Source organism: Rutidosis leptorrhynchoides, chromosome 1 (assembly GCF_046630445.1).
Source record: "Rutidosis leptorrhynchoides isolate AG116_Rl617_1_P2 chromosome 1, CSIRO_AGI_Rlap_v1, whole genome shotgun sequence".
Taxonomy (NCBI): Eukaryota; Viridiplantae; Streptophyta; class Magnoliopsida; order Asterales; family Asteraceae; genus Rutidosis; species Rutidosis leptorrhynchoides.
The window spans coordinates 566,091,283-566,115,639 of NC_092333.1; the positions used below are offsets into that span (position 1 = coordinate 566,091,283).

The 24,357-nt window shown below is 36.1% G+C and overlaps 1 long non-coding RNA gene across 1 annotated transcript; it reads right to left on the reverse strand.

Moving 5' to 3' along the window:
- Positions 1–1,548: 1,548 nt before the first annotated feature.
- On the reverse strand, positions 1,549–2,416 carry LOC139881563 (uncharacterized). Its single transcript, XR_011771732.1, has 4 exons — positions 2,389–2,416; positions 2,093–2,209; positions 1,874–1,942; positions 1,549–1,774 (listed from the first exon to the last, which is right to left on the reverse strand). It is a non-coding gene; the product is annotated as an uncharacterized lncRNA (long non-coding RNA).
- Positions 2,417–24,357: the final 21,941 nt, after the last annotated feature.

Consider the following 24,357-nt stretch of genomic DNA (forward strand, 5'->3'; position numbering starts at 1 on the left):
TTTAAAAATTCCTTTTCAGTATAAGAACCCGTGGTGATGATAAATTTTAAAAGTTCTTTTGAGTTGAAGAGCCCGTGATGTTGACAAATTTTAAATGTGGTTTTGAGTGGTGTCAGTAACTTAATGTCACCATTAACATCTTTTAATATATAAATTATACTACGTAATATTTAGAGTACATTGAAAATTTGTCATGCGATGTAACATTACTAAAGTATAAGTTATATTATTTTAGAATTATTATATACAATTATTTTTTGAATAAAAGTGTACCCATCAAGTTTAATTTTAATATTACTAACATTAAAATTACTAATTAAGTTTGCTAGATTTTATATTCAAACTGCATTGCGGTGGAGGTATAATGAATTACACGAATCTTATAAATATTGTTGCCAATCAAATACGCTATTTTTTCTCTGTTTAGTGATATGCAATAACAATTTGGTAGTTGTTTACCCCGAATACAATTTATATTGTTGTTTATATAATAACTAGATTTTAAGAGCCCGTGCGTTGCACGACAGCTCTAAAAAATAATTTTCGTAATTGTTACTATTTGTACAACATTATTTGTTGTTGATAGCAGTTTAATATGAAATTAAAATAAAAAGCAAATGGGTCAAATATGATAAAAGTTGTAATCATGAGTTTGAAGAAGCCCCATAGTAGTGGTTTGATTTTCCATTATGTAACTAACTGAACACCCATAGGGGAGCCCTATAGTAGTGTTGTAGTGGTATAAACGCGACAAACAGATACTTATTCATAGAAACAAAAGTTATGAGCATATAAAGAGTATACAAAGAAGGTACATGACATAAAATGCATGTGTATACAGTAAATATAGAAGGTACATGACATAGTTTCATGTAATAAACAATAAAATTAACATTAACTGTGATACATAGAATATCTAAAGTTGCAGATTCGTTCTTTAAGCATTCCACAACCAATAGGGTATAACGTAATGAAAAGAAAATATAAATCTTCCGTTTCCATAGGAGCATGCTTATAAATCACAAATTCATGCAGCGTAGCTAAAAGCCTTCGACATGTTTCCAAATCTAAAGTATGCAAATATCATTGCCAGGTAAGATTATGGGCGTATAAATGGCAAAAGAAGATTACTTTTAATGTTTGAGTTACCTTTCAGTTAGACCCGTACCTTTCAGTTAGACCCGTACCTGGTAGAAACTTCATTTTGATATTTATTTACTTTGTGCATCATCAAAAATTGCTTAACATAATTATAAGAAGTATTTAATAAGTAGCTAAATGACTACCATCAAAACTCTTTTAAACACTATATACCTTAACACCCTGTGACAATAATATAATGCCAACAAAAATTTAAGCACCTTTGTACATGAAATTATTATCCAAACTTAGATTAGCACAAGATACTTAGTTTTTCTATCCAAAACAATAATCCACAGAAACAGGAAGCTCTAACATAGAACAAAAAACACTTTAAGCTTTTTAGGACTAACATAAAAGGCCTTGATCTGACTTAAAAATCGAGTTGTTGTAAGTACCTTGTTTCCATAAATGCTTCATCTTTAAGTGTTAACAATTACATTGTAATAATTACGGAGTACTACTAATCACTTTCATCCTTTGTTGTAATAACCGGTAATTCAAAATTTATGCCAAATCGTTATAAATTAAGTAATTTATACACAAAAAATAAAAAATTAGAACAATACCTTTGGAATGATGAGGTCCAAGGCTTCAGATTATGTTTTTGACTCCATAATTCTCATGTTAATAGCTGCAAGTTAAACAGCAACAAAAATTCAAAATCATTTCAAAGATACATATAAAGAAACTTTATGATAGAACACTAAAAAGTAGATTAAAATAAACATACCACATCTACCATTTTAAAGGCACATCATGCTCATTGATAGTAGTGTTAAAAAGGCTGTTCCTTTTGGTTCTGAATAAATCACACAAAAAATGTGTTGTGTAACAACTTGTTATACACTCCGTATTTAAGTAAATATTATACTACCATTAATCAATGTATCAGAATTTGTTATACTGGCAAACAATGGCTTATAAGGGACATACTCATTTCATCGAATACCTGGCGGGCATGTAGTAAACGTTGGAAGACAAAGATCAACATCGAAGCCATTTTAACTCCATTCATAAAATAAAGATACGTCTTCATCTTCATTGTTGCCCTTTTCAACTAAAATATCTATACCAACATGTTGTTGGAATGAAGAGAAGGAAAAACACATGTGGATTCAACATTATGAACAACATGAATTATAAGAAACACGAGATTAAATGGAGATTTAAAACAATAAAATATAATTCAGAGACAACACAACAACTAACATAACCACGTCAAACTTTGAATTACCGATTACTTACAGCAAGTTTATGATGAATTTCACGATCCAATCCACTGATAGATGATTACCTGCATGGCTAATCAGATGAAAATCAATCTGGATATATTCCATTTATTCAAATCCTGTACATCGATCAATTTGAATGGCGACGCGAGAAATGAGAGTACCTAATTTTTAGTCGTTGCACAAGACAGTGTACATATAAAGACACACAAAAAACATACCATGAACGACAACACCCACACCATCTCCCACATTCTGATTAGGATTAACCGTGCTAATCATCGTAGAGCTAACCAAGTCATTAGTGCAGACAATATCTACAACAATAGCATCGAAATAAAGTTATGAAAATTAAGAATAATGGTTACGTTAGACAAAAACATAAAATGAGACTAAAAAGGCTCGCTCATAGCTTACTGTTTGACAAACATGTAAAAGGGTAACTTTGATATCAACTACATTTGACTTCCATAGTAAGCTCATGAGTGTATCATTGTTGGATCGTCAATGCGATTCAACATCATTTGCAGGGCCACTTCCATCCATTTTAAAGACTCTGCGTGTGTCTTCTTGAAGTTGCAGCAACTGAAAAGCACCTGAAATAAACAAAAATTTAACTATTTGAAGATAATTCTAAGCTTATTTTTTTCCCCTTATTAAGTGTTACCTTTTGTTGCAGTAATCTGTGACTTTCAGAAATATCCTTTGTTTTGTACCCACTCAGCCATAAATGGTACCCCAAAATATACTACTTTATTTCCTAATTCTTGTGCAGCTTGTCTTTCATATAAGTATCCAATTGTGTACAATATATTTGCTCTTAAAGCTGTTAAAAATGATCAAATATGTTATATGTATATGGGTCAATCTACCATACTCATTACCCGTCCCTCAATTACAACTCATCTTCACCCATAACCCAATATGCCCTACAATTAGTTTGACAAATTTGTAGTGAAGGAATGAATTACCTGCTTGTGATACTCATTCTGCTTCAGACTCAGCCTCACGTAGAAAAGCTTTAACTTGATCAACAGTTGACTTTGATCCTTATCGACTCTGACCTGCAGTACGAACTACGTATCTCATCTACGTATCTCATGGTTCCATTTATGTTTGGTTTACACCTTATCACAAATTACCACATAAATGCTATGACAACAAATATATAAGTACAAATATAAATTACACAATGTTGCAAAATATAGAGTAACACAATTAAAACTAACCATATATAATAACTATATCAGATTTCAACTACTTATCAAATAACAAAAATGGAAGCAACTTACCATCGACATCTATTGATTGATTACTACGGAGTATAAAACACACCATCTATGTGAACCGCTGCAACATCTACATAGATGGAAAAAATATTTCACATTCATTAAAATGAAACACGCCAAGTATATAAATATAAATGTAAAAAGAAAAAAGGTTTACCTATTCTTACAAAGCCAAGATCTTGAGGCAACTGAACCCAGGCGCACACATAAGCTTTATTTGATTGTAATTGCCCCTCATCAATTTACGGATATGAGGTTTGTTTTTTATTTGATTGTACAGTAAAAGACAAACAATAACCATTAACAATATATATATATATATACATACATCTTCTACGTTGAAATGTAAGATCCTAAGTTTTGTGTATAAAAAAATGTTCCTGAAAGTGTCAGTAAATGTGTGCATCAGAAAGTGCCACTAAAAGTCTACCTAACACTTATGCATTTTCAGAATTTACATCAGAATCAGACTCAGAAAATTTTAGTCCCTGAAAGAGGTTGCTGTCTCAGTTTCAGTCTCAGTTCAGTGGGACGCCGTCCAGTTTTTGGGACGCCGTCCACCAATGAAAGATGGGATGCTGTCCAGCCATTTTGGACGCCGTCCAGCCATTTTGGACGCCGTCCAAATGGTCTGACGGGCCATCTGTTGGGATTTTAATAAATTAAAAGGGGTATTTGTGTCTTTTCACTTGAGGACGGATGTGTGGCCTTAATACCAGTTTTAGATCCACTTTTGGATCATTTTTCACATCCACAACCCTCTCTTCTTCAAACCCTAGAGAGAGGAAGAGTTTTAGAGAGGGAAAACTCCATTTGGAGAAGAAGAAGGTTGCTTCGGGTTAAGGTGCAAGAGTTAAGGTTGTTCACCTCGTTCGCGTCTACGTTTTGGTAGTGTTGGTAAGCTCTAACTCCGAATTTAATTGTTGAGATTCTTGTTCAAGTTTAGGGTTTGAGCTAGTTTGAGTTATAAACCCCATTTCTCATGAAATTGGGGGTTTCGTTATATGTATTGTGTATGTAAAACCCGATTATTGTGGGTTTAGGGTTGAGGACGATTTTGGTCATGGTTTGGGTGTTAATTTACTAGTTTGTAATGTGTTAGTGTTTAGATGTTCTTAAGAACATGTTTGTATAACAAAATGGGTGTTAACCTTGATTTGGTGTCAAACTAAGTTATGAGGTCAAGATTTGATGAACCAAGTATATAAATGTTTGATTCAAGTGTTAAATAGTATTTGGAAAGTTAATCACTAGCCGTTAGTGATTAAGGAGGTTTTTGGGACTTATGTCAAAATGGGTTGGCTTTGATTGGTCAATATTGGTAATGACACTAGTTTTGGTCAAATGGATGGTAAACGCTTTTGTTAAGTGTTAATTGATGTTTGAAATGATTACTACCTAAGTAGTAATTTAGTTTTAAGACCTAGGTTTGGTCTAATTAGTGTAAAAGTATGATTTGGGTTAAATCGTACTTTGTTGTGTTGGTTTGAATTACCACCCGAAGTGGTAATTGGTTTGTGTCCATTAGGTGATTAAATGGGCGGGTTTTGGCGAGCAAGGTGTGATCCCTCGGCTAAGGGATGTTTGTGTCGAGTTCTCTTTGAGAGAATTACTATTTATGTGTATATTGTACCTATGTGTGATATAGGTGGTTACTTGTTCGGATTTGAGGACGAAGATCATGTTGTACATGACTTGTGCGGGCATTCCAAGGTGAGTGGAATAATTATACGTGTACGAATATAATGTATTTATTTGTGTAGCGTGAAATGTGGGATAGTCGCGGTGTTTAAGACACCACATTCTACGTAACGAGTGGAATTGTCGCGGTGTTCAAGACACCACTAATTGGTTTGATTGACATGTGGAATAGTCGCGGTGTTTAAGATAACACATTGTCATGGAAGTGAAATTGTCGCGGTGTTCAAGACACCACTCATTGGTTTGATTGACATGTGGAATAGTCGCGGTGTTTAAGACAACACATTGTCATGGGGGTGAGTTAGTCGCGGTGTTTAAGACATCACCCGGGGGATTAGTGATTACACGGTGTAAGTAACACTAATGGACGTTATGAACTCCAACGGTCTTTCGCGAGTACCGTTCCCTTGTACGATTGGTTATCCATGGTTGTGTGAATTTTGTATTAGCATATTTAATTGTGAACTATATGCTATTGGTGTTGCTAGCTTATCGTGAACTACGGATGATAGTTTATGCATAATGTTTGCATGGTTGTTGAAATGCTAGCTTGTATGCGGTATTGTGTAAGTGATTGCAAGTAGGTATATTATATATGTATACGTATAATTATTGCATTCACTAAGCCTAGGCTTACCCCTCTCGTTGTTTACCTTTTTACAGGTATTGTGTTATTGATACTAGCTAGTTGTTAGACTAGACGTGCAGGAGCGTTCGGGCTTGATGGGGTAGATTTTGGATAATTGGACGCGGATGGGGGATTTGGTAGTCCCCGGGATTTATGCTCATGGTATCGGGTTGGGTTGTAGAATCCTAATCCGTCAATATATATATAAATGGGTCGAAATGGTCACTTTGTCATAATTTGAGTCGATGTGGGCCCGGTGTTGTAAAACTCGATTTTTATTGTGGAAATCTCTTAATTATAATTTTACTAATGTGTTGTGAAAACCGTTTCGTTTAAAAGTGTTGGGAAGCGGGTTTTCCGCCCGCGTGAATTTGAAAAACTGAGCAGAAACTTTTAGTTCATTTGGATGCCGTCCTGGTCTTCATTGCTGGACGTCATCCACATAACTGGATGCCGTCCAGGTTGTCTGTTTAAAAAAAAAATATTAAGACGTGTTTTTGGTAAAACGAAGTTGGTTCGTTACAAGTGATATCAAAGCATAGTCTAAGGGAATTAGGTGACCTTGGGATGGGTGCCTAGTCTTAGACTTATTGGCGGTTATGCATTATATGCGGAACTTGTAGAAATACGGGTAAGACTGAGATTTGAAAGTGCCTAATATAAGTAGGTGAACCTGGGCATTATTTTAGCGATAGTCACCTAGGCTGTAGGTTGACTTGTTGATGCGGTGTACTTATGTATATTTATTATTATATCGTATATATGCGTATATATATACAGGTATCTATTGGTGCGGTGTCCTAGAGACGAATCTATTGGAGAGATTCGCATGTTTGGCTGTTTGAGTGATCAAGTTCGCGGTAAGGACTTTGGTCATTCGGGTACTAGGAGTTATCGCGTGTTATTTTGTGTGAATGTAGCGTCAGTCCGGGTAAAGTACTTTGCATGACCATGCGAAAATGGTAAGGTACGCAATTGTAATAGTGACTGATCACCATTATTACAACCGTGTAACTTTGCACCAAGCATAACATGACGAGTACCGAGCGGAGGAAACGTGGCATGGTTGGGGTAGAATCGGGATAAGTTAGGAATCTTTTATTGATTCCTAGGATATAGTAGTCTCGAGTGATGTGCTTGTTGTCACATCGGGTTCTTTATTAGTCGGGAAGTGTTACGGTGGATTCGGTTAGTTTAAGTGAGTGAGCAAACCCACAAGTTCGGCGCGTACTTAGTCACCCTAAGTAGTGGGTGTACTATTGAGATTGTCATTGGTTGTAGTTACCCATTGTAACCAGGATAACCGATTAGTGGGTATGTGTGTACGTCGAGGACTTAAATTCCATAATGGGATGCGACAAGTCTAATGTTTTTAGTTTGGGGTTACACTCAGTAGAGTGTGTGGTTAGAGGATCGTGTAAGGATTCTAGTTGTGTGTCGCCTTGGAATTGGCGAATCGAGTAGTCTTAGGGTCGTTAAACTCATGGGAGTGGGACCCGTATGACGGTAATTGCGTTAGTGTGTTAGCGTGTGTGGATTATAGGGTAATATTCCTAACGGAATATCCCTTGCAGTGGTGGATGTGTCGATGTGCGAAAGGGTGTAAGACTTGGTATTTTCAAGCATCTCTTTAGTGTTAGATGAAAGTTTTCGTTAGGCTAAATCGTTTGGCCGTGTGGAAATTGCGGGTAGTGAGTGATCGCAAGTAAAATTTTCATAAGACAATAAACCGTAAGGTTTGGCGGGTAGGTATGACTTTGGGTCATTATCGTGGAGAGTTGGGCGATATTGGGTGTTGGGAACCCAAGGATCGAGTTTCTAAATCTCGATAGGTTGCGGTGGGAGTCTGCATGACACTGCGTCAGGTGACTCCTTATACCTGCTAGTGTGATGTTCAACTCCGGTGATGGTGTGATCACTTTATGCTTAGGGTGTCCTTGAGATACCTTAGAAGCAGCGGAGGTTATAATAGTGATCGACGGGTGATAGTAATTCGACGGTTGCGAAAGACGAATTTTGAGAGCATTGCGGTAAATACTTCTTATGAAGTGACGGGTGAGCGAGTCTTGTTGCTCTTAAGTGATAGACGAGTAAAGATGACCGGTGAGCCGGTGGCAAACTTAATGGACGGTTAAGCCGAAGGTTATGATGAAGTATTGATATTGCGGTCGATGCAATTATTGTGTTGGGTTGGTCACTCTTCTCCATGAGAGTGAGCCATTGTTGATAAAGGTCTGTTGAGTGGAAGTTCGGGTGATCTCGACTGAGATGCACAACTAATTAAGCAGAGTGGCATATGCCGAGGCTTAGAGGCGTACATAGGATTTTGGTGGTGTTCGCTTTGCGAATGATGAAGGGCTGTTAGTTGTTAATCGTGGTACGAAGGTGCGATGTCGTCGAGTGTACAACGTCTCTAGTGATTGTGTTTGACGGCTCTGAGAGCCTAAGGTGAATTTACGGTGATTTGGTGGGTATGACCAACGATGAGGATGGTCAGGTGTGTCGTGGAATGACAATTCCGCGAGATGTTATCATCTTGGTGGTGAGAATGAGGAGCTGAATCCTAAGTGGGGGAGTTTTTACTACTGTTTGAGAAAGCTCTGGTGGTGTTAGATCAAGTGAAGTGTAAGACTTCTTATGTGAGGTGGTCGTGTAGCACCAAAGTGCGGTATGAGACCAAGTACGAAGTTGGAGATCACGGAGGTGAGAGAATGAAGCTGTTGATGCAGGTGCTCTCATAATGTAAAATCTTGGTTGCTATGAAACTCGAATAGTGCTATTGAGTAAGTACAAGTTAGATATTGTGGTGGTTGATGTATTTTCCCTGTCGGGAAACGTGATCGTGGAAATTGTCAGTGGATTATTCCACTTTATGGACGATTGTGAGGCGAAGAGTGTCGGTTTTGGTTGTCTCACGTAGAGATAGGCGGATGTGTTAGTTTGCGATAGTGTGTACCCTAGTGATGTGACCCGTGGGTTGCATTGAATGTCGAGGCCATCCTTAACGAGCGGTCTAGGTAGGAAGGTTCACCTAGCGTTGGTGAATATTTTGTGAGTCGTGTGGCGAATTGTGGAAATTTTGTGATGATAATTCGCCATTTACGGGATTCTAGTATACGAATATTCTCCATGATAGTACTAGGAAGTCGTCTCGTGTGGTTGTGTGGTAGGGTTTAAAGGAGGAACCCTGTGTCAAGTGTTGATGTATTGTTCAGCACGTGGTGTATTATTGTCGTCCTAGATTAATCCAGTAACGGATGGTCATGCCCGGATCGATTGATGGGAAGGTGGTGCTCCTAAAGTGATTATTTTGGGGTACCGAAATTTCTTCGTTGAAGGAATGACCGGTTGGGTAGTACGTTTATGAACCGATGGAGTACGGAGTTTTAGGGAAGCATGAATCCTTCTCGATTTGGATTAATGCAAGACATGGTTCACGATGTAGTGGGTTTAGTAGATTGCGTTGGGTGATATAGTTATGGATGTAGTTTGTTGTGAGTTGTAGCTGAGAGAACTTGAAGAGATATGTGGTGTTTTTCATATATTCCTAAGAGGGAATTCTGGACTTCGAGTGTATGAGATATCGCTTGTTGCGGTAGTGCACGCTAGTGATTATTTGTGTGTGGTGAGATATTCGAGTTAATGGAATTCGTTGTGGACATCGAGTTTGGAGGGATGTCGGAGGACCATTGAGTGTGGGTTCGGGTTGTTAAGTACGGAGATCACGGGGACGTGATCCAGTTTAAGTGGAGGAGAGTTGTAAGATCCTGAGTTTTGTGTATCAGAAAATGTTCCTGAAAGTGTCAGTAAATGTGTGCATCAGAAAGCGCCACTAAAAGTCTATCTAACACTTATGCATTTTCAGAATTTACATCAGAATCAGACTCAGACAATTTTAGTCCCTGAAAGAGGTTGCTGTCTCAGTTTCAGTCTCAGTTCAGTGGGACGCCGTCCAGTTTTTGGGACGCCATCCAGTTTTTGGGATGCCGTCCACCAATGAAAGATGGGACGCCGTCCAGCCATTTTGGACGCCATCCAAATGGTCTGACGGGCAAGCTGTTGGAATTTTAATAAATGAAAAGGGGTATTTGTGTCTTTTCACTTGAGGATGGATGTGTGCCCTTAATACCAGTTTTAGATCCACTTTTGGATCATTTTTCACATCCACAACCCTCTCTTCTTCAAACCCTAGAGAGAGGAAGAGTTTTAGAGAGGGAAAGTTCCATTTGGAGAAGAAGAAGGTTGCTTCGGGTTAAGGTGCAAGAGTTAAGGTTGTTCACCTCGTTCACGGCTACGTTTTGGTAGTGTTGGTAAGCTCTAACTCCGAATTTAATTATTGAGATTCTTGTTCATGTTTAGGGTTTGAGCTAGTTTGAGTTATAAACCCCATTTCTCATGAAATTGGGGGTTTCGTTATATGTATTGTGTATGTAAAACCCGATTATTGTGGGTTTAGGGTTGAGGACGATTTTGGTCATGGTTTGGGTGTTAATTCACTAGTTTGTAATGTGTTAGTGTTTAGATGTTCTTAAGAACATGTTTGTATGACAAAATGGGTGTTAACCTTGATTTGGTGTCAAACTAAGTTATGAGATCAAGATTTGATGAACCAAGTATATAAATGTTTGATTCAAGTGTTAAATGGTATTTGGAAAGTTAATCACTAGCCGTTAGTGATTAAGGAGGTTTTTGGGACTTATGTCAAGATGGGTTGGCTTTGATGGGTCAAAATTGACAATGACACTAGTTTTGGTCAAATGGATGGTAAACGCTTTTGTTAAGTGTTAATTGACGTTTGAAATGATTACTACCTAAGTAGTAATTTAGTGTTAAGACCTAGGTTTGGTCTAATTAGTGTAAAAGTATGATTTGGGTTAAATCGTACTTTGTTTTGTTGGTTTGAATTACCACCTAAAGTGGTAATTGGTTTGTGTCCATTAGGTGATTAAATGGGTGGGTTTTGGAGAGCAAGGTGTGATCCCTCAGCTAAGGAATGTTTGTGTCGAGTTCTCTTTTAGAGAATGGCTATTTATGTGTATATTGTACCTATGTGTGATATATGTGGTTACTTGCTCGGATATGAGGACGAAGATCATGTTGTACATGACTTGTGCGGGCATTCCAAGGTGAGTAGAATAATTATGCGTGTACATATATAATGTATTTATTTGTGTAGCGTGAAATGTGGGATAGTCGCGGTGCTTAAGACACCACATTCTACGTAACGAGTGGAATTGTCGCGGTGTTCAAGACACCACTCATTGGTTTGATTGACATGTGGAATAGTCGCGGTGTTTAAGATAACACATTGTCATGGGAGTGGAATTGTCGCGGTGTTCAAGACACCAATCATTGGTTTGATTGACATGTGGAATAGTCGCGGTGTTTAAGACAACACATTGTCATGGGAGTGAGTTAGTCGCGGTGTTTAAGACATCACCCGGGGGATTAGTGATTACGCGGTGTAAGTAACACTAATGGACGTTATGAACTCTGACGGTCTTTCGCGAGTACCGTTCCCTTGTACGATTGGTTATCCATGGTTGTGTGAATTTTGTATTAGCATATTTAATTGTGAACTATATGCTATTGGTGTTGCTAGCTTATCATGAACTACGGATGATAGTTTATGCATAATGTTTGCATGGTTGTTGAAATGCTAGCTTGTATGCGGTATTGTGTAAGTGATTGCAAGTAGGTATATTATATATGTATACGTATAATTATTGCATTCACTAAGCCTAGGCTTACCCCTCTCGTTGTTTACCTTTTTACAGGTATTGTGTTATTGATGCTAGCTAGTTATTAGACTAGACGTGCAGGAGCGTTCGGGCTTGATGGGGTAGCTTTTGGATAATTGGACGCGGATGGGGGATTTGGTAGTCCCCGGAATTTATGCTCATGGTATCGGGTTGGGTTGTAGAGTCCTAATCCGTCAATATATATATATATATATAAATGGGTCGAAATGGTCACTTTGTCGTAATTTGAGTCGATGTGGGCCCGGTGTTGTAAAACTCGATTTTTATTGTGGAAATCTCTTAATTATAATTTTACTAATGTGTTGTGAAAACCGTTTCGTTTAAAAGTGTTGGGAAGCGGGTTTTCCGCCCGCGTGAATTTGAAAAACTGAGCAGAAACTTTTAGTTCATTTGAACGCCGTCCTGGTTTTCACTGCTGGACGCCGTCCACATAACTGGACGCCGTCCAGGTTGTCTGTTTAAAAAAAAATTAAGACGTGTTTTTGGTAAAACGAAGTTGGGTCGTTACATGAAAACATATATAGAATCGATTGACACCGTAAAAGTTTGTATCAATCGCAATTGAAAGCATGGGAAAAAGAAATTGCCAAATGATTGATTAAAACCAAAAGCTTTATAATAAACATTGAATAATTTCATTTATACATAAATGGTATGAATTAACATAGCATAAAAATAAACAACTATACAGAAAACATCGATTATTATTTGGGTTACATAAAAATACAAACATATCTGATTTTCAATAGTACCTAATACTAAACATTATTTGTTCTTTTTTAGGATTGTAAACATGTAGTTATTTCATCAATATTTGTGTAAAAAACTAAAATTTAAGTATAACATGGAAAATTGAAAATCTAATGTTAAATAACAAACCTGATTAAAGAAAAGAGATAATGGAATGTTGTAATCGCAGAAATTTGACGAAAATTGATACTGAATTCCTTTAATTTCATGAATTTAGACAAAAAAAAATCGAACTTGAATCATCAATTTAGATTTTTTTTGTCGATGGTATGGGACTTTTTTGTTTTTCTTATGAATGAATCGAATATTAGATTGTGTATGGTTTTTTTCATAGAATCAAACGCGATTTAGGGTTTCAATCGTATGGGTGAAAGAGAAGAAGAAGATATGGATTTAGGGTTTGAGTATGGTTAGAGACGACGAAGGAGAGAACTGATGAGGAATGGTTTTTTTTCTTCTTTTGTTTGTACAGCGCCAGTTTTTTTTCTTTTGTTTTTTTTCCTACGTGGCATACTTAGTTGTTAATGATAATTAGCCTAGTGATTAACATGTCATCATTTTAGATTATGATTAACTTAATGATTGCCACATAGGATTTTTTTTCAAGATTTATAAGATGTAATAGATTGTAAATAATATATATAATATATACATTTAACAATCCATAAATAACTTTCAACCACAATCAACAAAAAACTTTTGATTTATATATATGTATAAGTGTGTATATATATATATATATATATATATATATATATATATATATATATATATATATATATATATATAAATAGGAAAACTATAATAAAAAATGTAATTTGCACGGGTGTGTAAAAAGCCGTGCAAAAAATGTAATTTGCAGTTCATATTAGTATGTAAATAGCGATATTATAAAAAATAGGAAAACTATAATAATTATTTAAGAGCCTGTGGTGTTGACAAATTTTAAACATTCTTTTGAGTTTAAGAGCCCATGATATTGACAAATTTTACAAATTCCTTTTGAGTTTAAAAGCCCGTGGTGTTGACGAATTTTAAAATTTCTTTTGAGTTTAAGAGTATAATGAAAATTTGTAATTGAACGTAAAATTAGTAAAATATATGTCATATATTTTAGAATTATTATATAAAATTATTTTTTAAATAAATGTGTAACCCTCGAGATTAATTTTAAAAAACTTGCTAGTCATTTCAGCAAAATAATAGTACTCATAGGTATCGTCATGAAGCGATTATTAAAATATTGAGATAAAAGTTGGAGCGTTAAAAAATGAATTACGGTTAAATAGAGAGTATTGGGGTAAGTTGACGTGTATATATATATATATATATATATATATATATATATATATATATATATATATATATATATATATATATATATATATTAAATTATAATTAAAAATTAATTCAGTTTATTTATATATATGTATAGATAGATATATATGTAATTAGCGATACTAAAAAAATATGAAATATATAAGAATTATTTAGTAGTTCGTGGTGTTGACAAATTTTAAAACTTTTTTTAAGTTTAAGAGCCAGCGGTGTTAACAAAATTTAATAGTTCTTTTAAGTTTAAAAGCCTGTGGTGTTGACAAATTTTAAAAATTCTTTTGAGTTTAAGAGCCCGTGATGTTGACAAATTTTAAAAGTGGTTTTGGGTGGTGTTAGTAACTTAATTTCTTTTTAATTATATATAAATTATATACTACGTGATATTTAGAGAAAATATGAGTAAATTGAAAATTTATCATGGAACGTAAGGTTAGTAAAGTGTAAGTTATATTATTTTAGAATTATTATATAAAAGTATTTTTTGAATAAAAGTGTAACCCGCGAGTTTAAATTTTGAAAAGTTGTTAGTCATTTCAGTAAAATAATTGTACTCGAGGGAATCATCATGTATAAGTAAGATTATAATAGTTATATTTGCGTGTTCATAAATATTTTAAGGACTTATACTGTAAATAAATTTACTTCCATAATTATTGCTAAAAAGAAATGCTCCGTTGGTAGTGAATCGAAGCTCTGTGTCGAATACAATTTATTGCATTTTGTTCGTAAAATTATTTTAAATTGAATGGTGATGGCGGTGGAACCTAACTTGCGGCGAACAGAAAGATAAATACGTTTAAAATTTTTGATGAGCTTTTCAAAAAGTAAAAATAAAATATCTATTTATTTAATGTTTCATATGTTAATAACTAATAATAATGGAAATGGCAATCTTAAATGTGTTTGTATCACAGATGCTCTGTAATATAATAAACGGAGTAATATTATAATTTATATTTATTATATATATATATATATATATATATATATATATATATATATATATATATATATATATATATATATATATATATATATATATCCATAAATAACTTTCAACCACAATTAAGAATAACCTTTTCTTTTATATATATATATATAATTAATCCAAAATATTTTTTTTAAACTCCTTTTCGAACATAATTAGTTGCGTTTTGTTCATTAAATTATTTCGAGTTGAACAGTTATGACGGAGAAAATTAACTCGCGACGAAAAAAAAAGAGTCTGTTAAAATTTTGGGTGAGTTTAATTTAGAAATAAATATATTAAATTGGAAAGTTAAGTTTTCACCCGTCAAGTCACATTTCAACTACAACCTTTACCTTTATAAACTTAAAATTTTTAACCCCAAACTATGTGTTATTTGACTCTTTCTTCCCTAGGAAAAAAGGACAAATTTGATTTACAATAAAATCCACCTAAACGACCATTTTTTGGGTTGGTAATAGTAGATATGAGAATGAAAATATCAATATCAATACCATAAATTCAATATACCATGGACGTTGGATTTCTTGTGGTAAGTTCATATTCTAGGCAAAGTTGCAAAATTCGATCTTTGAAGATTAATCGGTCGCGACTTTAAAAAAATTATTAAGCAATTCGGGTATTAATCGTGAATAATCAGCTTGTATTTTATACATTTAAATATTAAAATTCAAAAATTATATGTATAAATATAGAAGAAAACCATAAACATAAACTTTAACGTAATTGTCTAAAATTGTTCATTTTGTTCAAAAATTCTAAATTTCTAGTTTAAATTCATGTTAAAATGTTGATCAATGTTGTTCATTTTGGAGCGTCTGATGTTTGGGCACCCAGCTTAATCAGCGTCTGAATATGCAACTAAAGCAGTATGAGATGATGCGTATAGCTGTAATCCAAGATCAGTGGTACCATGGATGTAACGTAGGACCCGTTTGAGAGCATGGAGATGCTACTCGTGAAGATCATGCATGAAGAGACAAATTCTGCTGCACGGCATAGGATATGTCTGCTCGAGTAAAGGTCATATATTATAGAAAATTGCAAGGCTGCGATATAGAGTGAGATCCTGCACAGGAGTGCCACGGGATGCGATTTTAGTCTCGGGTTCCACTTGAGTCCTACAGGGGTGACAAGAGGCCATGTCAGCTCGCACAAGAATCTCTATAGCATACTGTTTCTGAGACAGAATGAGACCGGTGGCAAAACGAGTAGCGGAGATACCTAAGAAATAGTTCAGCGGGCCAAGATCAGTCATGGATCCGGTGAAGGGAAGTGATGATCCGCTGAATTAAGTCGGTAGATGATGCAGTCAAGACAATATCATCAACATATAAAAGCAAGTAGGTAGCGTCGGATCCCTGTCTGTAAATCAACAATGATGTGTCACATCGACTATGTCGAAAACCAATACATTGTGCGTATCTTGTGAATAGCTGAAACCATTCACGAGGGGCTTGTTTGAGCTCGTACACAGATTTTTGCAGTAAGTTGACATAGTCGGGGTAACAAGGATCCCGAAAACCTTGGGGCTGATGCATATATACAGTCTCTGAAAGCTAACCATGAAGAAAGGCGTTCTTGACATCTGTAACATCCCGATTTTTTTATCACAACGGAAGTAAATACATAATTACTAAAGTAGCCCTGTTTAACGTTTACAAAACATAGTTAATAAATTAACTTAGTTAACATCCATTAAAACTTTACATAACGACGATGTTACATAAAAAACAGTACAAAGTAAGAAAACATTAGAGTTAAGCTCATAGTAAAACATGTCTTCTAACCCGGCCGTAATACTCGTCCTAAACAGCAGTACCTAAACTTGCAATGGGTGGAAATGTGGGGGATTAGCATAACTGCTAAGTGAATGGATACTATCTAACAGACCAAACATAAGCAACTGAATATGCAAGGGTCACAAATATGTCAACGTCATAAACTAGCATATAACAACAACTGACAATATGAGGATCGGCGGCTTATACGAGCACGCGACTTAGCTGGTCAGGCTACAATCTACCGATAGTTTGCTTTACTGAATTCACTGCATACCCCTCTAGACACAACACATGCGTCCTTCTATGCTATACTAAACAATCAGTAACATCATGACCCGAACAGGCTACCATAGGTCGACCTCACACAAAGCCTACCTTGCCGCCTCGGTGGGTTCCCAAACTTGCTGCTTCGGTTGGTGTCTAAACAAACAGTGCGCACATAAGATCACAGATAATCAGTCATGTAATCGTCCTAATTGGCATGGAAATATCTAACTACACATGGCAATCATACTGAATATAAACATAAACATCATAATCAAGAGTCTGAACAAGTAGCGTGTCAGCTACTTAATACTCTATCCGGAGATAGACCCACTCACTGAATACCAGCAAGTAGCTCAGATAATCTATCACTGAGCTACTTCCTTATCCTTATCACGTGAACATAAGGCATTTTAAGTTAGTACGGTGTTCTAATCTGAATTAGACACACAGGCAACATAACGGCTAGAAAACACCCAAGTTAAACAACAAGTATAGTACTGATCTACATCCGTACGGTTGCAGATGCATCCGTATGGTTACAAGTTCATCCGTACGATTACATCATGTATCTGTACGGTTACATGCTCACAGCCCGGTTGCTCTAATACTACTGCATCTGTACGGTTACAGGTACACCCGTACGGTTGTATGTTGTATCCGTACGGTTGCAAGCTGCATTCGTACGGTTGTGTTCTTCAAGCAACAGCAGTAGAAACTGACGGGTTTCGAACCAAAATCACTCAAATCTCGATTTCTAAACGTTTTGACACCAAATTTCATTCAGGAGACGTTTATAACACATAAAGAAACTTAAACCCCAAACGGATTATACCAAAACAACACCAAAATCATAAGATTTGACGAAAAATCCCCTTTTGAACCAAAACCTAATTAAAAGCACAAAATTCACTGATTTGAACACGAAATTAGTTGAGATTTACCTTGATTACACACAAGGATTCAATACAAAATCGAGATTCAAGAGATTAGGGTTCTTGAAAAAATGAATTAGATATAAATGTGTGTGTTAATTGAGATTTCAAGAAACTTAAATAAATGGCTCATGCCTTGCTTATATATTTGTGTTAAACATAACACCCCATCACACACGGGTATTTACCAGTTATCTGATAACTTTCGTACTTAATTTGACAACCCTAACGGAGTCCAAATTAAATAAACGAGCATGTTCTGTGACCCTTGTCATAAACTGGTTTTAACCAAATAATAAAATAACATTAAGTATTTAAATAAAATAAAGGAATAAATAATCACACAATGATGCCTAAGGGTACAAAGGTCATCTTACGTCTAGGCCCAGTATGAGGATGTTACAAATTCCCCCTTTAAGAAGATTCCGTCCTCCGAATCTGGTCCTGATCAAACAAGCGAGGATAACGAGCCTTCATCAGCTCTTCAGTCTCCCACGTAAGGTTCGATCCTAAACTATGCTTCCACTCAACAAGCACCATCTGGATCTCCTTCTTTCTTAACTTCGTTACCTTTCTATCAACAATCCTAACCGGTTCTTCAACTAATTTTTGATTTAAGTCCACCCTCAAATCACACAACGGAACCAGTTGCATCTCATCATCGACCTTACACTTCCAAAGGTAACACACATTGAATGTGTTGTGTATTCCTGCCAACTCTATCGGAAGCTCTAACACGACAGTCTGATCATAACCCTCTGAATAATTTTGAAGACCCAATATACCTTGGTGCTAACTTACCCTGTTTACCAAATATGATAACTCCTTTCCACGGCGAAACTTTCAAGTACACACGATCTCCGACCTCAAAGTTTACTGAATGTCTACATGGATCGGCACACATTTTCTGTCTGTCCCGTACCGCTTTCAGCTTTTCACATGCTATCGCTACCTTGTCGACTGTTATCTGACCTAATTCTGGACGTAAAACTGTTTCTCACCGGCTTCTAACCAACAAGTCGGTGTTCTACATTTGCGACCATACAGTATTTTATATGGCGGCATACCAATACTCGAATGATAAGTATTATTGTAAGCGAATTCGATCAAAGGTAAATGTATATCCCACGTACCACCATACTCTAATATACAGGACCTATGCATATCCTCTAGTGTCTGTATTGTACGTTCGCTCTGCCCATCAGTCTGCAGATGATATGATGTACTTAAATTGTTCCAGAAGTTAGACCCAAATCTAGAATTCCTATATGATATGATATATAACAGAACCCCATGTCGACTAACTATTTCTTTCAAGTACAAATCTGCCAAAATGCTTAATGAGGCTGTCTCTTTTGTTGCTAAAAAGTGTGTACTTTTGTCAGTCGATCAACAATTACCCAAATCATATCATCACCTTTATGAGATTGAGGCAATTTAGTTACAAAATCCATCGTAATATGATCCCATTTCCACTCTGGAATTTTCAACCGCTGTAATGAACCATAGGGTTTCTGGTGTTCGGCTTTACCCTGGGCACAAATGTGACATCTTTCTACCATTTGAGCAACATCTTTCTTCATCGTTGGCCACCAATACATTGGTTTTTAGTCATTATACATCGTGGTACTACTCGGATGGACAATCAACCTCGATATGTGTGCTTCATTTAAGATCAAATTCCTTAAATTTCCAAGCATAGACACCCAAATTCGGTTCTTAAACGTCTTAATTCCTCTGGAATCGTTAGTCAATTGGCCTTTTATGTTGGTCATCAATTCAGTCTTTAAGTTCTTCTCTAATAAAGCTCGAGCTTAAACTTGTCTTATCTGTTCAATAAGGTTTGAAACTATTTTGGTTCTCATAAATTTCACAGTCTCCGCAGTCTTTTTACGACTCAAAGCATCGGCAACAACGTTTGCTTTGCCCGGGTGATACTTTATTTCACAATCGTAGTCTTTTATAAGCTCTATCCACCGTCTCTATCGCATATTCAGTTCTTTTTGTGTGAAAATATACTGGAGGCTGTTATGATATGTACATATTACACACTTTGTAGCGTATAAGTAATGTCTCCATAGCTTCAACCCAAATACCACTACAGCCATTTCTAAATCATGAACCAGATAGTTACATTCGTGTGTCTTTAACTGATGAGAAGCGTACGCGATAAACTTATCTCTTGGTATCATACACACCCCATCCCGGCTATTGACGCATCACAATAAACCACAAAATTGTCCGAACCCTCTAGTAACGCTAACACTAGAGCCTGACAGGCTAACACAAACTATTTCAGAGTCTGAAAAGCTTGTTCCTGTTAGTCACTCCATTGAAATTTTATATCTTTTCTGGTCAATTTGGTCAACGGACTCGCTATTTTAGAAAAATCTTTTATAAATCAGCGATAATAACACGCAAGACCTAAGAAACTCTTAGCTTCTGTCAGTGTCTTAGGCGTGTCAACCCATTACCGCTTCTATTTTTGACGGATCTACTTTACTATCTGCCTCATAGATAACATGACCCAGAAACTGCACCTCTCGAAGCTAAAACTCGCACTTCGAGAAATTAGCGTATAACTGCTCTTTCTTTAATAGCTCTAAAACCATCCGGAGATGTGTCGGATGTTCGACCTCTGTCTTAGAATACACCAATATATCGTCGATAAACACGATAATGAACTGGTCTAAATACGGCTTGCAAACCCTATTCATCAGATCCATGAAAACTGTCGGAGCATTCGTCAACCCAAATGGCATAACTAAGAACTCGTAATGCCTATATCTCATTCTAAACGCTGTTTTCAGTATATCTGATTTTGCAACCCAAACCTGATGATACCCGGATCTAAGATCTATTTTCGAATAGTACAACGCACCCTGAAGCTGATCGAATAGATCATCGATTCTAGGCAAATGATACCTGTTCTTAACCGTCTTCTTGTTTAACTCTCGATAATCTATACACATTCTCAGAGTACCGTCTTTCTTCTTACAAATAGCACCGGTGCACCCCACGACGAAGAACTCGGTCTTATAAACCCTCTATTTAGTAACTCTTGTATCTGAGACATCATCTCCCTAATTTTTGAAGGAGCTAACATGTAAAGAGCCTTAGCTACTGGAGTTGTCCTTGCTTAAATGGGTCTTTAAAGATTTTCTTCCCCAAATTGACATCCTCTGGAATAAGCGTGGACCCGCTGTGAATCTCAACTATTGAGCGGTGCTCAATTTTCAGCTTCAATTCCTTTAATTGTTCAGTTGTAGGTTCATAACCATTAGCCATGAGAACGAGTAGCAAACCGTCTTCCTCCTTTACCACAATCTCATCTTTATAAGTAGAAGAATAAGAATGTAACTCGGGGAAATCCTGCAAAAGCTCAGAAAGTGGATCTAAACGAGTACATTTTTCAACAACCAGTTCGTCTTGCAAAATAAATTGTGAAGTTATAAGTTGTGGAGCTAGACTGGACTTTGTCACATTTGAATGTTCCGGAAATAGAATCAATGGTGAATAATGATCGGTAGAGATTTTCATAGTGGGTAGGGGACTCAAATGTTTTACATCCAGATTCATGCAACATTGCCAAGACCCATAAAAACACGGGCAGAAACCTTCGACTATCATCCTCTCTTTCATAGACATGTTTTTAGTGTTAACCACAACTTCGTCTTCTTCTTTCTCTTGGTACCCCTCGTTGGTAACACTAGAAGATAAATATAATTCGATTAGTTTCCTTCGTTCTACTCTCATTCTCTCACCCATTGTCATATTTCTGTGGTCAACCATTTCCCTGCAACTGACAAAAACTAGAAAAGAATAAAAGCACCGACACTAAACAGTGATAAAAAATAATAAAAACTCTACAAAAAAATAATAATAATAATAATCACAACTTAGTTAACAATTCTTATCTTGACACAACTCTCCCCGGCAGTGGCGCCAAAAACTTGATGTGCGAAATGTGGTATATGAATTGTTGTATGAAAAATACCGGTTTTAAAGATTACACACACTAACGGGCAGTGTACCCGATCGTGTAGTAGTATAGATAATGGTAAAATCCGTGTATCATTCCAAGGACAGTTATATGTGCAAGTTAAGATTGTATAAACTAAATTGAGTTTTAACTAGATAAAATGAAATCAAAAAAATACAAGATATTGGGTTGCCGTTTAATGATGGACAAATCAATAAAGGAATAAGTTTAAAGGACAATATTTTTGGTATTTTAGATTTTAAAAAAAATGAAAAGATAGTTTTTATATCAAATTAAACAAATATGCTCGTCTAGACTTTTTAACCTCGAATGTTGATTGTTGTTTTAGGATTAAGACTGGATTGACTGACTACGTACGAGAACTAATTAATTGGTTTACCAAGAGTAGTCTTGTGCAAACACTCAAACGGGATTACACGACACAAGTGATGTTCTTGTCATCTAAGACCTCCTATTTGTAATCAATTAATTCAACTAGCCTAAAGACTTGAATGATGATCATGCCAATGATGTGTTGATCATGATCCACTCCTATGTCAACTAATGGTTTAGCTTAGTTCATTCCCTTGGTCCGGTTAAATGCCCAATTTACCCAACTCAAGTAATCAATTTAATGTAGTAATAGGATCCTTATAAACGTCACTAGATAAGGAAAATTACTAACACCTATTAGTTATATGGAACTAAGTAATGAAAATATGTATAACAGATTCTAGGGAATTGATCGTTCTCCTAGACAACTACACATATCAATTAAGCTATCCGAAAGTATCTACAAGAGTCGTTCTTACATTCCTATATAGATTAATCGTTTGAACGCAACTTACCCCTTTTGGTAAAAGACGGGCAAACACTTGTCACTAGGTGCAAATCAATATACTAAATCAACAAGATGGTGTTTCTTAGTTAAACAAGTATACTAACTAATTGAATCGAAAAGATAAAACTTAACAAGAATGGTTCTTGTATTCAAACATCAAACTATCATGCATAAGAACAATCTATCAACAAAGGTAAACAATCAACATCTCGATTATTAATCTAGAAAAGCATAAAAAGAACTAGCTAACAATCATATTTAAAGACAATAACAAACTAGAAACAAAGATAGAATTCATTGAACTAACAAGAATCGACCTCTTGAAGCAATCTTGGATGATGATCCTGATGATTCTTGATTCCGGATTGAAATGATGGATTAGGTGATCCTGAATTACTCCAAGGATCACCTTGAATCGTAACCTCTGCCTCTGAAAATGACTGTGTAGTGGTGTCTCAAGAATGAAGCTGGAAAGGGGTTTAAAAAGGTTGAACAGTAGCTGGAAAGTAGGGTGCGCCGAGCGCACAAAAGCACGTGCGCGGCGCGCACTGTTCACCTACCACAATTCCACTTCACAGCTCGAGTTGCACGTTCAGATCTGCTTTACACGTCAGAGTGCGCGGAGAAAGTGCGCTGAGCGAACTCCTTGGCGCACTCTACTATTCATGCTTTTTGACTTGTTTTCGATCCCAGAATTCTCTGATCAAAATTTGGACGAGTGAGCTGAGCGCACACCCGTGGCGCACTCCTTGGCGCACTCTGCTATTCATCAACTTTTTGACTTGTTTTCGATCTCTGAGTAGTATCATCCAAAATCTTCCATATTTCTTCAATTACACAATGATTCTAACTATTTTACAATAAAATGGAATACAAACGAAAATACTATGTTTACACACGAAATAAACAACGATAGAACTTGATATTGCGACTAAAGATATGTCTAATTTGAGCAATATCAAATCCCCCACACTTAACTCTTGCTTGTGCTCAAGCAAGTCTTGTTTTGAAAATACTAATACAGAGCACAAAATAGAATACACACACATTTATTGGAGAACACAATAATAGGAATCACACTCACACAATATAGTACACAAGTTTACACTAGTCACACGAAGTACACGAAACACACACGTTCTTTTGGAACACCAAACTCACGCTATATGAAACACATAATACACAAATGGAATACTCACACGTTGAGGTACACACACAATTTATGAATCACACGCACACATTTGGATTGTTTGGGAGAAACGAACTTTGGTGAAAGTTCTTAAAAATTTGGATCCTTAGGGAAAAGTGGATCTTGAGAAAACGTTTTAATTTTTTTTTTTAAATGTCAATGCTAGTTTTAAACTAGACACATTTTACGGTTTTAACCTCAAATTCTGGTTGAGGGTAACTGAAAACCAAAGTCTCAGTCGGCGATTAGCAAGCTATCCGCCCCCATGATTGTAGTATCATGGAACTCTTAACCGGGCACCCCCTGACGCGATATTAATATTGGTCTTTCATGACAATTTGTACATTTTAATTCAAGGGTTAAAACTGCGAAGACTAAGCTATTGCGTGGGACAGATCCTGCTCCAGCTTATTCACCGTAATTGGTCTTACACTGGATAGCGACTTGGATTTACCCTACCAAGTTTATTTTCGGGTTTGAAAGTTCAAGACTTTCCCTTCCCACGTTACCTTTATATCGTGAAATGATATTGGT